Source organism: Clupea harengus, chromosome 4, assembly GCF_900700415.2.
Source record: "Clupea harengus chromosome 4, Ch_v2.0.2, whole genome shotgun sequence".
Taxonomy (NCBI): domain Eukaryota; kingdom Metazoa; phylum Chordata; class Actinopteri; order Clupeiformes; family Clupeidae; genus Clupea; species Clupea harengus.
In genome coordinates this window covers 13597162-13611575 of record NC_045155.1, presented here as the reverse complement: position 1 = coordinate 13611575, position 14414 = coordinate 13597162, and the positions used below count along the sequence as shown (strand labels likewise).

General features: G+C 46.8%; 1 pseudogene; it reads left to right on the top strand.

Annotated features, from left to right (window-relative positions):
- Window positions 1-821: 821 nt before the first annotated feature.
- Window positions 822-3448, top strand: LOC116220205 (annotated as a pseudogene).
- The last annotated feature ends 10966 nt before the right edge of the window (window positions 3449-14414 follow it).

The window sequence follows — 14414 nt, the reverse complement described above, 5'->3', positions numbered from 1 at the left end:
TATACTTAATTATATTAATATTTAGCTAGCTAACGGAACGTTAGTAGTGGAAAGTTCCTAGCGAACTAGCTAGCTAATCACAGTGTGTAAAATGAACCTCGTGTTCAAGTAAAATAATACAATCAAACTTTCTGCCCATTGACAAACCAACACAATACATACTTATTATAGAAAATACACGTTACATTTCGAAGTTCTCGACATTTACTGCATCTAGCTATCTAAAAATGTACAAATTGTGATGGTCAAATTGCATTATGGACCTATCGCTGACATCCCCAAAATTGGTTTCAAAACACCAACACTAATAAAACACGCTTATTTATGGCGAAACTCACACTCTATTTACATTTAATCTATTTACATTTATAACTCTGTTACATCTACATCTAATTTTAAGAAACCAGAGAGTACAGAACAGAGGCAAAATGTTGGACCAAGCCATTTGTTCAAAGAAAATGTCCAACGGAATTAGACGAACCCCAGTCTCTGCAGAGCAGGTGGGTTTCTAGTTTCAGCCCCGGAGCAAGGGAGGGACTTCTGCAGATTCAATTTGTTATTGGACATTTTCATGCAACTGGCTACTTTCTGTAAATTTCATGTCATAGGCAAGAGCTTACAACAGACAGATTCGTCCTGCCGTGCCGGATCCCACTGCCAGGGTGAAGTGGACAAACACAAGCCACACAGACTATTTGGTGGGGGAGGAGGTAAGATTGCTGGATACAGAGCATGAGTAATATCACCAAAGTAAAGTGACCTTTGACTGTATTCATTTTGAAAGTGAGTAAGTATGTAGGGTCATACGCCTAGGCCTGAACATGACCTTTGGGGACCAGAATGACATGTTCTTGCTGTATCCCAGGGACAGAATTTGCTGCAACGCTGTCAGGTCTGATACGCACTATCAGCTGTAGCACTGTCAGCAGACTTATCAACTTGCTTTACAAGAGAATTCGCTCCACATTACTTGACTGTGAAAGAACTTTGAGAAAATGTTGAGAGTACAGTGGGGGGGGGCTATAACACTTGGATTGTACTGAGGCCCCAATAGATATTTTGAAAATGCTTTTCTGAGTTAACTTTATGACCTTTACTGATGTATGAATGCAACACACTATTACATTTCTCCAGTCATGTATTAAACAGACGTTATTCTTCTGTCTGTGTATAGGCCCTGTATGTGAACACAACAGACGGCTATAACCTCCACTGGCCAATCTGTAGGGGTCAGCCCAACATCCATGGGGGACCGGGAGGATCACTGACTGCTGTCTTGGCTGATCTGGAGGCCATCTGGTCCCATGCTTTACAGAAACTTCTGGAAATGCCCCTGAAAGACCTTAAAGTATTGAAGCAGAAAGGAACTCTTCTAGTAATCCAACGTAAACACGGGCTTAAAATTAATGTTTTGCCATGTATATGGAACTCTAGTATCTGACTACATGATGCTGATGTTATAGAGGCACTGACATAGTTTGGTTTGACATAAATTGGTATATTATATATTTATATGTATACTGGGGTGTGGCATTGGTTAGCGTTGCCGTCCTATAAGCAGATGCCCCAGTCTCGATTCTCGACCACAGCTAAGTGTTGCCTTGGATAAAAGTGTCTGCTAAATACCTGACCTTAACCGTTACCTTTTTTTCACCTTTACATAAGTATTACGGATGCATCCTGCTTGTTCCCGACATCTACAATAGACAGCATGTCAAAGAAATGGTTAACATGTTGCTTAATAACATAGGATTTTCAGGTAAGAAACTCTCTCACACACACTTACACACCTGCATCTTTTACGTCACATTAGTACACTATCCGGGGGCTATGCTTTGAGCCCCGATATGTTGGTGTAATATACACTCAAAACACTAGGTGGCTGCCTCACCTAGAATTCAAGGATGTGTGCATTGATTTTGACATCTAGACATGTGATCATAGATACTGTACAGTTATAGTGTTGGATGTTTCTGCATGAGTATTCTGCTTTGTGTATGCATTAGTGGTTGGGGTTGCCAACTGCGTAGTGAAAGTGAATTTACTTCATGTATGCACCTCTCCATCCTGTCTTAAATACTAACCTCCTGTCCTTGAACGTGCAGCCATCGTGGTACACCAGGAGTCTGTGTCTGCCACCTATGGCAGTGGCCTGAGCAGTGCCTGCGTGGTGGACGTGGGTGATCAGAAGACCAGCCTGTGCTGCGTGGAGGATGGAGTGTCTCACCGGAGTTCCAGGTGTGTGTGTGTGTGTATGTGTTCAGTGGTCACTCCCGTTGTTTGTGTAGAATGCTTGTTCTTCATGATGATTTTCATGATGTATTTCATTTAATTACATTTCTTTAATCACACATTTCAATTTCCCCTCGTAGGACATTTCTGGACTTCAGGACCATGAGTTTCGCACACGTTTCCCAGAGTGCCCAGTCCTCCTGTACCAGTTCCGACTTGGGGATGAGAAACTTCAGGTACCTAGAGAGTCAGGCCAATGTCATGCTCAAACCCATAACGGTGCAGATGTATTATGTTGTCTGACAGTGAATGGATGTTTTTAATGTTTCCTGTGCTGCCACAGGCCCCCATGGCTCTGTTCTACCCAGCTACGTTTGGCATTGTGGGCCAGAAGATGACCTCACTGCAGCTGCGGTCACAGGGCGACTCTGAGGATCCTCATGATGAGCACTACCTGCTGTCCACCCAGGGCAAACAAGACCAGGTAAGGACAGGCTCTCTCTCACTATCTCACTTAGACTAACACACACACACACACACACACACACACACACACACACACACACACACACACACACACACACACACACACACCCCTCTCTCTCTTTGTCTCTACTTAATTTTGTGTACGTGAGATAACTGTTGGGCTGTTGGACTGTAAGGCAGCAGTCGTATTTATCACAGCTTTCAACCTGGAGTGCCGGCCAGACTTAAGGCCGTACTTTACTGAGGCGCAAGGCACAGACATGGACTTTACACAGGAAATGATGAGAATAAAAAGGTGGTCCAACTCATCAGGGAAACTGTATAGTTCCCTATATATACTATGTATTCTTCAGGAGGAGTGTCTCCTGTAGTCCTCAAGAATGATGTAGCTATCCTCTGCAGCTGCTCCATGCTGTAGCCTCCAGCAGCTCTTTCCATATACTGGTGGAAACTGAGGCCACTTGACTTTCAGCTGTGGATGACACACCACAGAAGGTTGACCTGTGAAACCCAGTTGGGTATTGAGATTCTCCCAGGACACTGGAAGGGTCTGCTGCCCTCTGGTTTGGGCCCATGAGCAGAAAGGAGGGTCTTTGACTCCACGGCTTGGATTGGGTCTTGCCAGGTCCCACAGGGTCTTGCTGCGAGTGATGTCATCAGCAGCAGTCGACATGGCACCATGCGTGAGGGTGGGTCGGATCTGAGATCTCAGCTACACGAGTGCCGATGAAGAACGGCAAGATTCTGATCACAGAGAAGTCAGCACTGTTGTTGTGGCGGTCCACATGACTGTCTTCTCAATCTCGAGTGAGTGAGCTCATTGTCTAGGAGCTTGGAGAGCTGTGCTCCTGTAGACCCTGTAAGGGGGCACAGCTCCAGCCTGGGCATGGAAAGCAAGCGTTTCAGGACTACCTTACAGCGAGCCATTACGAAGGCCAAGTGTGCTCACCTTCAACCATCCTCAGGTATACCACTGCCCCATAGGCCTGCTCAGATGCATCGCAAAATATGTGCAGCTCTCTTTCTCTCACTGGTGTAGGAAGAAACTTATTTCCAAACTCTCAACCGCTGCAGGATGCCAGGTGGCAGCTGGGGATCGTCCCAACCTTTATGCTTGTCCCATAGACATCTCACTAACATCTTAGCCCTAGTGGTGTAAGGGGGTTGTATTGTCTGGCGAGCACTTTGTAGACATCACGCGTTGATTCAGCACTGTCTACCTTATCTAGGGTGACCAGATTTGAGTTTGTGAAAAAGAGGACACTTCGTCGCGGACCCTGCCCCCTCCCCGCGACAAAGTTTTTACATCTTTTTTACATGCAGATGTCATGTACTATTGTAAACGATGCAACTAGTGGAGGCGGCAAGGTGCTCAGTGTTACCAGATTGGAAATGGCGTATTGTAATGTAGCAATTAGGATACACACAGGGGCGAATCTAGGTTCCCACTTTTGGGGGGGGCTAAGCCCCTAGATAAAACCTATTATTTTTCCTATGACCCAGTAAAACTAGGGGGGTCTGGGAGCGTGCTCCCCCATAAGACATTTTTGAAAATATCCTTTTAAATAGTGTCCTCTAGTGGGTTTTAGGAAGAGAAATTAACCAATTTAGATTTAAAATATGGCACAACAATAAACATATTGAAGACATCTGCTGAGATAGGTGCTAATTATACTGTAGCATGGTAGGGATTTGCAGCTCAAGTGAGCAGGTAAACGTTGTAGGCTAGAGTTCACCAGCTAGTTATAGCTGGCGGAGCTACTGAGTAGGGTAGCATACCCACAGGATCAATGAACCGGCATGATAAAAGAGAGCCACGACATCTATAATTATCTCGTGATTTAACCATTTAGTTTCTTTTACTATTTAAAACTTTATGTGCTATACCTTTATATCCAGCAGCTGATTATGGCAGCTTTCACCAGCTTGGGTCGGACAGTCGCTCCAAGTCTGTCTGTCTGTCTGTCTGTCTGTCTGTCTGTCTGTCTGTCTGTCTGTCTGTCTGTCTGTCTGTACACTCGCGAGACTCACTCACTCACTCACTCACTCACGACCAAACAGAGCCGTGCACTTGCCACCACGGTCTGAAACAGGCGGGATTACTGTGCTACTCGAAAATTAAACAAAATAAGTTAACTAAATAGGTTGTTAGGTGTTAATTTGACGATCTCAAAATACAAATAAAAAAAATGTATATATTTTTTTTGGGGGGGGGGGGGCTAAGGAAACTTTTGGGGGGGGGGGGCTCTAGCTCTATCTAGGGATAGATACGCCACTGGTTACGCACCATGCCATTCTTAAAATTTCTGTCCAGGTGTCTCACATCCTCAATCACGTCACCAACCAAATGCAAGCCATCACGTAATTGACGCTACATTCATCACAGTATCAAAGGCACAAAATGATCGCATTTGGAGGATAATTTTCCTATCTGGCAACACTGGGAAGGCGGTCGACCAATGACAGTTCTCTCTACAGTCAGAGCTTGCGCAAGAAGGTGGAACGTAAGGGAGCTACCCTTTCCAAAACTTGTAAGGAGGTAATAACTAGTTTGTGAAAGACAGAAACACAAATATCCGACGAGGCAAAATCCCGGACGTTTTTGGAATCCCTGCCGGATGCATTTTTTAGGTCTCGAAAAGAGGACATGTCCGGGTAAAAGAGGACGTTTGGTCACCCTAACCTTATCCTCTGCAAGCCAGAGGTCAGCACTGTTGGACCTGACATCTTCAAGAAGGTGGCTAATGACCTCCGGTTCATTACTGGTCCACTGGCAAAGCGCAAATCCAACTGAAGACAAGAGGGCTCTGCAGTAGCTGGCAGATATGCTTGGCCACCTGGTGCTGCCAGGAAAATGCAGCACAGCATGGGCTACACATGGTGCAGAAAGGGAGTACCTGCCAGAGGTGGAAGACTACCCCTCGGCGCTGCTGTCCAGGAGGACGGCCATGTCGCAGTTCAAGGGGAAAGCACGGGCTAGACAAAGCAATTCTACACTGTATAGACTGCTGTGGTAAGAGACACGCCAGTTAAAAGCGAAACACTCTTTATGCTGTCCTCCACCTGCGTTTCCTCTTAGCAGGATTAGACAGCTAGCTTACACTTTTCCTGAATGAATAAAGATGAACTACAAGTCTTGGATTTTCTTGCGTTTACTGTTTTCACCCTCTGCAAATACTCATACAAGATTGACGTTATAAAACTGGAACAGACAAAAAAGAGATACATAACGACCACGTAAAACAATGTGGCACAGGGATAGCATGACACTGAGAGCTAGCATAGTTTAGCTGCTATTTTCTATCTGTGAATTCTCGTGACATTTATAAACATAAATTCAACGTACTTTTGAACACAAACACAAAATATGCACTTACAGATGACTTCCAGTTATGGCGCGCTGCTAGGCAGACGTGTGATAGAAAGCTCCCATGTACAAGTCATAGAAAAGTAATCAGGAAGCCACTAAGAATTACCAAACAGTTACTACTGATCCCTAAACACAACAAACCACTAAAATGCCAACGAAACCGCATCCAAAGACTTTAAAGTCCGCTAAACCAACCGATGGATCCTCCAGCCCAACGAGGCTAACTAGTTCCAATACTAGCGAAGAGGACACAATTAGCTCTGGTCAAATTCTCAATGCTATTCACACAATGAAGGAAGATTTTGTGTCGAGGTTTGACGGGCTATTGGGCGCTATTCAGGGAGTGCAAAGCGAATTAAAGGCATTGACTGGCCGAATGACCGAAGCTGAAGACCGAATTGGCACCAATGAAGATGACTTAAAATCTATGAAAACACAGACCTCCACCATGAAAGCAGCTATGGATGAGCTAGTGCTAAAGGTGAATGACTTAGAAAACCGAGCACGCCGCTCGAATATGCGGTTGGTGGGTCTGCCTGAGTTAACAGAAGGAGGTGACGTCCGTAACTTCTTGGAAAAGTGGATTCCTGAAGCTCTTGGTGAAATTAACTTTACTGGGCCATTGCTTATAGAAAGGGCACATCGAGTTGGTAGAATCAACAGTAAGGATGGGAACCAACAAACCGCTGCACGACCCAGAGTGGTGGTGATGAAGTTTCTGAACTACGCTGACAAGGTTCGAGTGATGAAAGCGGCCAGAAGCAAGGGAAGGATACTTGTCGACGATAAAAATGCCATGTTTTTTCCCGACGTGTCTGCGGATCTGCTAAAACGTAGAAAAGTCTTTGATTCAGCAAAGAAAGAGCTAGCCTCCCTTTCTAACCGCGACCTGCGTTACGGAATAATTCACCCAGCTACACTTCTGGTGACCATCAAGGGAAGACGGCACACTTTCGACACTGCATCAGAAGCGGAGGCTTTTGTGCAAGAATTGAAGTCTGAGCAAAGCTAGGCAACTATGGGTGCTGAGTGTAAAAATGTGTTACTGTGTTGGTATGAGTCAAGGATCACACCGGCTGTAAGCGACTGTATTTAATCCAGACAACTGGTAACTGACCGTGATGCAGAGATAGCGAGGGAACATGAACTTGACCACCGAGCATCCTGATTGGCTAATACAAATACAGTACGGTGGCTCATGACAAACAATTGCTTAATCATTTAACCAAATGATCTACATCCTTTTTTTTTAGTTTATAGCACCATCAAACAGAACACTACTGGCAAACATTAACATAAACATAGTAATGAAATTACACAAAGAACAAATACATGCTCACTGGAATGGCAGCACGAGTTTGTCGAGACATAAGGCGCTCGGCAGGAGAGCCTAGTGTTGGGTCGCGGGGAATGTTTCTGAGGTTCAGGAGGCTGAGAAACACATCAGATCCATCCCTGTGCGACTTCTCCATGAGTTGCTTGGCACTGCGGACTGCTCTTTCCGCGAGTCCGTTTGACTGGGGAAACTTAGGGCTGCTCGTGGTATGAGTAAAATCCCATTGTTTAGCAAAATCCTTGAAGTGTTGACTGGTGTATTGTCCAGCATTGTCAGTGATGAGTGTGTGCGGTGTGCCATGCACTGAAAAGTGTCTTTTCAATTTGGAGATGACAGTTGATGAGGTCAAGTTTCGGAGGAGGTCGATTTCGAACCAGCCGGAATACGAATCCACAAGAACTTGGTAGTGTTTACCATGCCAGTCCAGAATGTCTGCGGCCACTGTGGACCACGGCAGGTCGGGTACAGGGTGGAGTTGTAGGGCCTCTTTCCGCTGATGCGACTTTGTGCTATTGCATACTGCACATGAGAGCAGCTCTCCATTGATGTCGTTTGACATTGTAGGCCAAAAGATTACACTCCTAGCTCTACGCTTGGTTGCCTCTATACCTGGGTGGCCTTTGTGCACAATGTTGATGTACTCTTTGTGCAGGGACTGAGGGATGACTGCTTTATGGCCCTTCATGACAATCCCGTCCTCCATCGTCAGCACCAGGGAGATGGTGCGCCGTAGAGGAAGGTCGCACTGACAATGGCTCCCCATGCACTACGCAGCTTTATGTGCAGATCTCGGACGAGATACTGCAATCCCCCGCTGCCAAGCATTCTACTCGCAAATGTTCAATCCCTGGACAATAAAATGGACGAGCTACACGCACGGACTAACTTCCAGCGGGACATTGCAAACTGTTGTGTGCTAGCCTTTACCGAGACCTGGCTGGATCCTATGGTACCTGACTCTGCCGTCACTCCAGCTGGTTTTTCCATCTACCGGCAGGACAGAACCTCCGAGTCAGGTAAAAGCAGGGGTGGAGGGGTATGCTTGATGGTTAACTCTCGCTGGGGCTCAGATGTTGCTGCACTTTCAGCACACTGCTCACCAGACCTGGAGCTGCTATCGTTAAAAGTTCGCCCCTTTTACCTTCCACGGGAATTCAGCTCTGTTATCATCACAACAGTTTACATTCCACCGCAGGCGGACAAAACGTGCGCATTAGAGGAATTATACAGAGTTATAAATGGACTTGAGGATGCTCACCCTGAGGCAGTTTCTATTGTTGTTGGAGACTTCAATAGGGCTAACATGAGGAAAGTACTACCGAAGTACCATCAACATATAAACTTTCCCACCCGGGGCGAGCAGATTCTTGACCACTGCTACACGCAAATATGGAACAGTTACAAACCCCTCCCCCGCCCGGCTTTTGTAAAGTCGGATCACACCTCCATCATGCTAATCCCTACCTACAGGCAACGCCTAAAACAGGAAAAAACGGTTTTTCGGGCAGTTCAACACTGGAGTGCTGAATCCATTAGCACTCTACAGGACTGCTTTGATACAACAGACTGGCAGATGTTTTGTGATGCAGCTGATGGGGACATCAGTGAATACACAGACTCTGTCTCTTCATACATCTCCAAATGTATCGATGATGTCGTCCCTTGGGTCAGTGTTAGGACTTTCCCGAACCAAAAGCCCTGGGTAAATGGTAATGTCCGTGTCAAACTCAGAGCACGGTCCTCTGCCTATAACTCTGGTGATCCGGAGGCTTTGGGGAAGTCCAGATGTGACCTACGGACGGCCATCAGAGATGGAAAGAGAGAATACAGAGACAAGCTGGAGTCCACCTACCTCAGCTCCGACCCCGACGCATGTGGGGTGGCCTGCAGAACATCACTGGCTATAAAGGGAGAAATAGCAGTGATGATCAGCCTGCCGCCTCTCTACCTGATGACCTCAACACCTTTTACGCAAGGTTTGAGGCAACCAACCCCCTTCCTTCCGCAAAACTGGCCGAGGACCGAGACGACTGCACTCTGTCCCTGACTGTGGCTGACGTGAGGCGAGAGCTCCAAAGGGTGAACCCTCGGAAGTCATCCGGGCCCGATGGAGTTCCTGGCCACGTCCTCAGGGGGTGCGCCGACCAGCTACCGGATGTATTCACCTCCATATTCAACCTCTCACTACATCTGTCTGAAGTCCCCACCTGCTTCAAGCAGGCAACCATCATCCCCATACCAAAGAAATCATCCATCACCTGCCTAAATGACTACCGCCCCGTAGCACTGACCTCCACCATTATGAAGTGCTTCGAGCGAGCATTGTGCCTGCCAAGCTCGTCCCGAAGCTCAGGAGCCTGGGTCTTAAAACACCCCTGTGCAACTGGATCCTGGACTTCCTGACGAGCAGACCCCAGGTGGTGAGAATGGGCAAGCACACCTCCTCCTCACTGACCCTGAGTACCGGGGCCCCCCAGGGCTGCGTACTCAGTCCCCTCCTGTACTCCCTGTACACACAGGACTGTGTGGCAACACACAGTTCCAACATCATCCTGAAGTTTGCAGACGACACTACCATCCTGGGTCTCATCTCTAACAACGATGAGACCGCCTATAAAGATGAGGTAAGGGGCTTGGCAGCATGGTGCCAAGACAACAACCTGTCTCTAAACATCTGCAAAACCAAGGAGATGATTGTGGATTTCAGGAAGCTACAGAGGGGGGGTCACAACACCATACACATCGAGGGAGCTGCAGTGGAGAGAGTCTCCAACTTCAAAATTCCTCGGTGTGTACATCACGGATGACCTCACCTGGTCCATGCAAGCGGACTCGGCGGTTAAAACTGCACAGAAGCGGCTTTACTTCTTGAGGAGACTCAAGAAGTTTGGCATGTCTTCTAAAACACTGAAAAACTTTTATAGATGCACCATTGAGAGCATCCTCTCAGGCTGCATCACTGCCTGGTATGGTAGCTGCTCCGCTGCCGATCGCAAGGCCCTTCAATTCAATTCAATTCAATTCAATTCAATTCTATTTATATAGCGCCATAACAATACAATTGTCTCTAGGCGCTTTACAGAGCCCAGAGCCTGAACCCCCTTAGTGCAAGCACATTGGCAACACGGGCAAGAAAAAACTCCCTGTTAGTCAGGAAGGAACCTTAAGCAGAACCACGGCACATAAGGGGGGACCCATCTGCTTGAGGTCGGCCGGGTGGAGATAGGAAGGGGGGATGGTTGTGTGGCAGAAGGGGATGGGAAACAACAGGTGTTGTACATATCCTGCATTTGGTAGGTGTACATAATATATATACAGACATCCGGTGGTAAATACATGATACAAACAATACCAGTTTAGTGGATATACACTGTGCTCCTTCAGAGGGTGGTGAAGACAGCGGAGCGTATCATCGGCGGCCATCTCCCTTCCGTGCAGGGCATCTACAACAGTAGATGCCTGAGAAAAGCACGGAACATTGTCAAGGACCACAGCCACCCAGGCTATGGTCTATTCACACTGCTGCCGTCTGGTAGACGCTACCGGAGCATCCGAGCACGGACTACCAGACTCACAAACAGTTTTTACCCCCAGGCTGTTAGGCTGCTGAATCAGCAACACTGAACAGTCGCCATCACCTTGTACTTCACACCCATACAAATACACTTGCTACATATATATATATATATATAAACACATATTTTTTATCTTATTTAATTTAATATTCCCCACCCTGGAAACTGCCCTTCTTGTATTTCAAACTGTTGTTACTTGTTATATGTTATTTCTGGTATATGTTATTTTGGTATATGTTATTTGTGTTACCTGTTGTATGCCGTCTACTGCGTAGATGTTGGCTGCCAAGTCGTAAGAATTTCGCTGCGCTGAAGAAATTTGGTGTATGCGATAATAAACACTTTGACTTTGAGTTCGTCTCTGTATGAAAAAAAATGGCCAATAGCCTGCTGGAGCTGGCTTTCTCTGGTAGGCCATCCACGTTTAATGACTGTGGTGAGGGTCTGTAGCACCTCATCTTCTGCTGTGTGTTTCCGGAGTTCCTCCAGGCGGGCTGAGGAGATGTAGCTCACACTCATGACTTCGTAGTCACCGTTGTCAACAGGGCTCTGTGGTGCTTGTGAGCTGGGAGCTCTGGAAAGAGTGTCTGCCAGGTACATGTACTTGCCCTTTTTGTAGACCAGGCTGATGTCGTAGCTTTGCAGGCGAAGCAACATTCTCTGGAGACGGGCAGGAGCGACATAAATGGGCGTTTTCATGATGGTCACTAAAGGCTGGTGGTCAGTTTCCACGACTGTGGGCTTTCCGTAGACGTAGTCTTTGAACTTTGTGCAGGCAAACACGACAGCCAGGAGCTCTTTTTCTATTTGTGCGTATCGTGTCTCGGTGTCTGTGAGAGCACGTGAAGCAAAGGCTACGGGTCTGCCGTTTTGCAGGCATGCTGCTCCTAGTCCATAACCTGACGCGTCACAGGTCAGTGTCACTGGGTCTTTAACATTGTAGTATGCCAGCACTGGTGGGCTGGACAGGCATGACTGGAGGCGGTCGAAAGCCTATTGATGCTGTTGGAACCAGCACCATGCAGTCTCTTTGTGAGTGAGTTTTCTCAGGGGTGCTGCAATGTCGCTGAGATTTGGAATGTATTTGCTGAGGTAATTCACCATTCCTAGGAAACGCTGTAGTGAAGTCACATCTGTGGGGATTGGCATGTCGTTGATCGCTGTCGTTTTAGACGGGTCTGCTTTAAGGCCTTCACTTGTGAAGATGTGGCCTACGTATGCTACCTGGTCCAAACGAAATTTGCACTTTCTGGGTTTAGCTTGAGATTAACTTCACGTACCCTGTCGAGCACTTTTCTTAAATTGGCGTCGTGTTCAGCCACTCCACGGCCTCCAATGATGATGTCATCGACGATGACTGAGCAGGGGTAACCCGCAAACAACTGTTCCATGGAGCGCTGAAATACCTCGCTTGCAGAATTTATGCCGAAGGGCATCCTCAGGAATCTGTAGCGCCCGAATGGCGTGCTGAATGTGGTCAGCAATGATGATTTCTTGTCAAGACGTATCTGCCAGAAAGAATTATTTGCGTCCAAGACAGAAAACACTGTTGCCCCAGACATTTGCGCTGCCACCTCTTCAACGCTGCGCATTGGGTGGTGGGGTCTCTTCAGTGCTGTGTTGAGGTCTTTTGGGTTGATGCATAATCTGATTTCTTGCTTGTCCTTCTTATGTGCTGCTACCATGGACGACACCCAGTCAGTTGGTTCTGTGACTGGTGTTATGACACCTATGCTTTGCATGCGTTCCAGTTCAGCTTTAACTCTTTCTTGCATTGCGACAGGGATGCGGTGAGCTGGGCGGACCATTGGCTGTATGCTGGGATCCAAGGTCATGGAGTATCTGACTGGAAGTTCTCCTAATTCCATGCTGAACAGGTCTTTGAACTGTGTGAATACCTGTGAGCTGAAATCTGTGTTGCTCTCCACGCTGACCTGGTGAACGTCAGGACTCATCTTCACAACGCCCATGTCCATACATGCACGAAATCCTAGCAGTGGTTGTACTGCTCTGTCCACAATGAAAAAAGGCAACGACAGGTGCTGCTCCTTTAAGAGGCACGGCAGTGTGACAATGCCACTAGTCTCAATTCTAGTGCCTCCATAAGCAACAAGGCTGGCAACCCTCTTCTGCTTTACAAGCTGTTCGCCACTGTTCAGTCTTTTGAATGTGTCAAGTGACATCACATTGCATTTTGCTCCCGTGTCAACTTTCATCTCAGTGGGCTTGCCATGTATGTGCATTGTGACATATCCTTCATCCTTTCCATTGGCTTTTAGGTTCACACAGTCGAGACGACTTTCTACCTCAACGCCATCCACATAGAATGTTCCATCTTCAAATGACTTCATCTATTTCCACCTGATGGACAGTATGTCTGGCCGTGTTCTTTCTGGGATTTTGCCAATTCTGGCTGCGCGGTTTAGACCTGCAGCAGCTTTTATAGTGATTGAACCTTTGGCATATGTGACACTGTTGTCCGAATGCCGGACACTTTTCCCGCCTAGCTGCGTGGTTGCCCCGACAATTGCTACAGGTCATGATAGTCTGTGAGGTTAACTGGGGCTTTCTATTTAAAGCTAACTTAACTGCATCCACACTAGCAGCACTAGTTTGTGGTGCTAACGTCTTGCTACTTTCCTCGGTCATTTCGTGTATACGGCTGATTGAAATAGCTTTGGCAAGTGTTAGCTCTCTATTCCTTAACAGAGCTTTTCTCAAAGTGTCATGATTCAATACTCTCACCTTGTTTCTGATTTCTGGTGTGAAATTTGTGTCTTTCCATCGTTCTGTTGTTTTGGGGACTGCAGATTTCGCGAAACTTTTTCTTTAGACATTCCGGGTCCTCTCGAGATTCAGCTGGGGTAGCGATTCCTCCCTCAGCTCCAGGCGCGCGCACCTCAGCAGCATAGACAAAGGAACGCTCTCTTTCGATGGCCTCTGGTCCAGCAATGTTGAGAAAGATATATGCCTTGGTCTTTGCTGATTTGTCGGAATGTGCAGCGGCAATAAAAATGTCGTACTCCCGCTCAAAAATACGCCAATTCTCGGCGATATTCTCATCGAAAGTGAGGGGGTCGGGTCTGCGAAATCCATCCATCTCGTTAAAAGAATCCTCAACTGCCAATTGCTATGCTAGCACCGTTCGATGCAACAGGTTGTCCAACGATGGATAAAAATACTCACTGGCAAGAAGTTCGTATCCCACGTCTGACACCATGTAAAAATGTGTTACTGTGTTGGTATGTGTAATGACTTTCCTAGTCAACTATAGTGTACTTATTCACTATTATATAGCATCAGTATGCAAGACAACTCTGAGTGACGACCGACCACATTTGGTTATAGTTCTACACTGGTTTATTTCTTAATGCATACATCTACTATTTAACATAGCATAGCATCCCCTACTGGT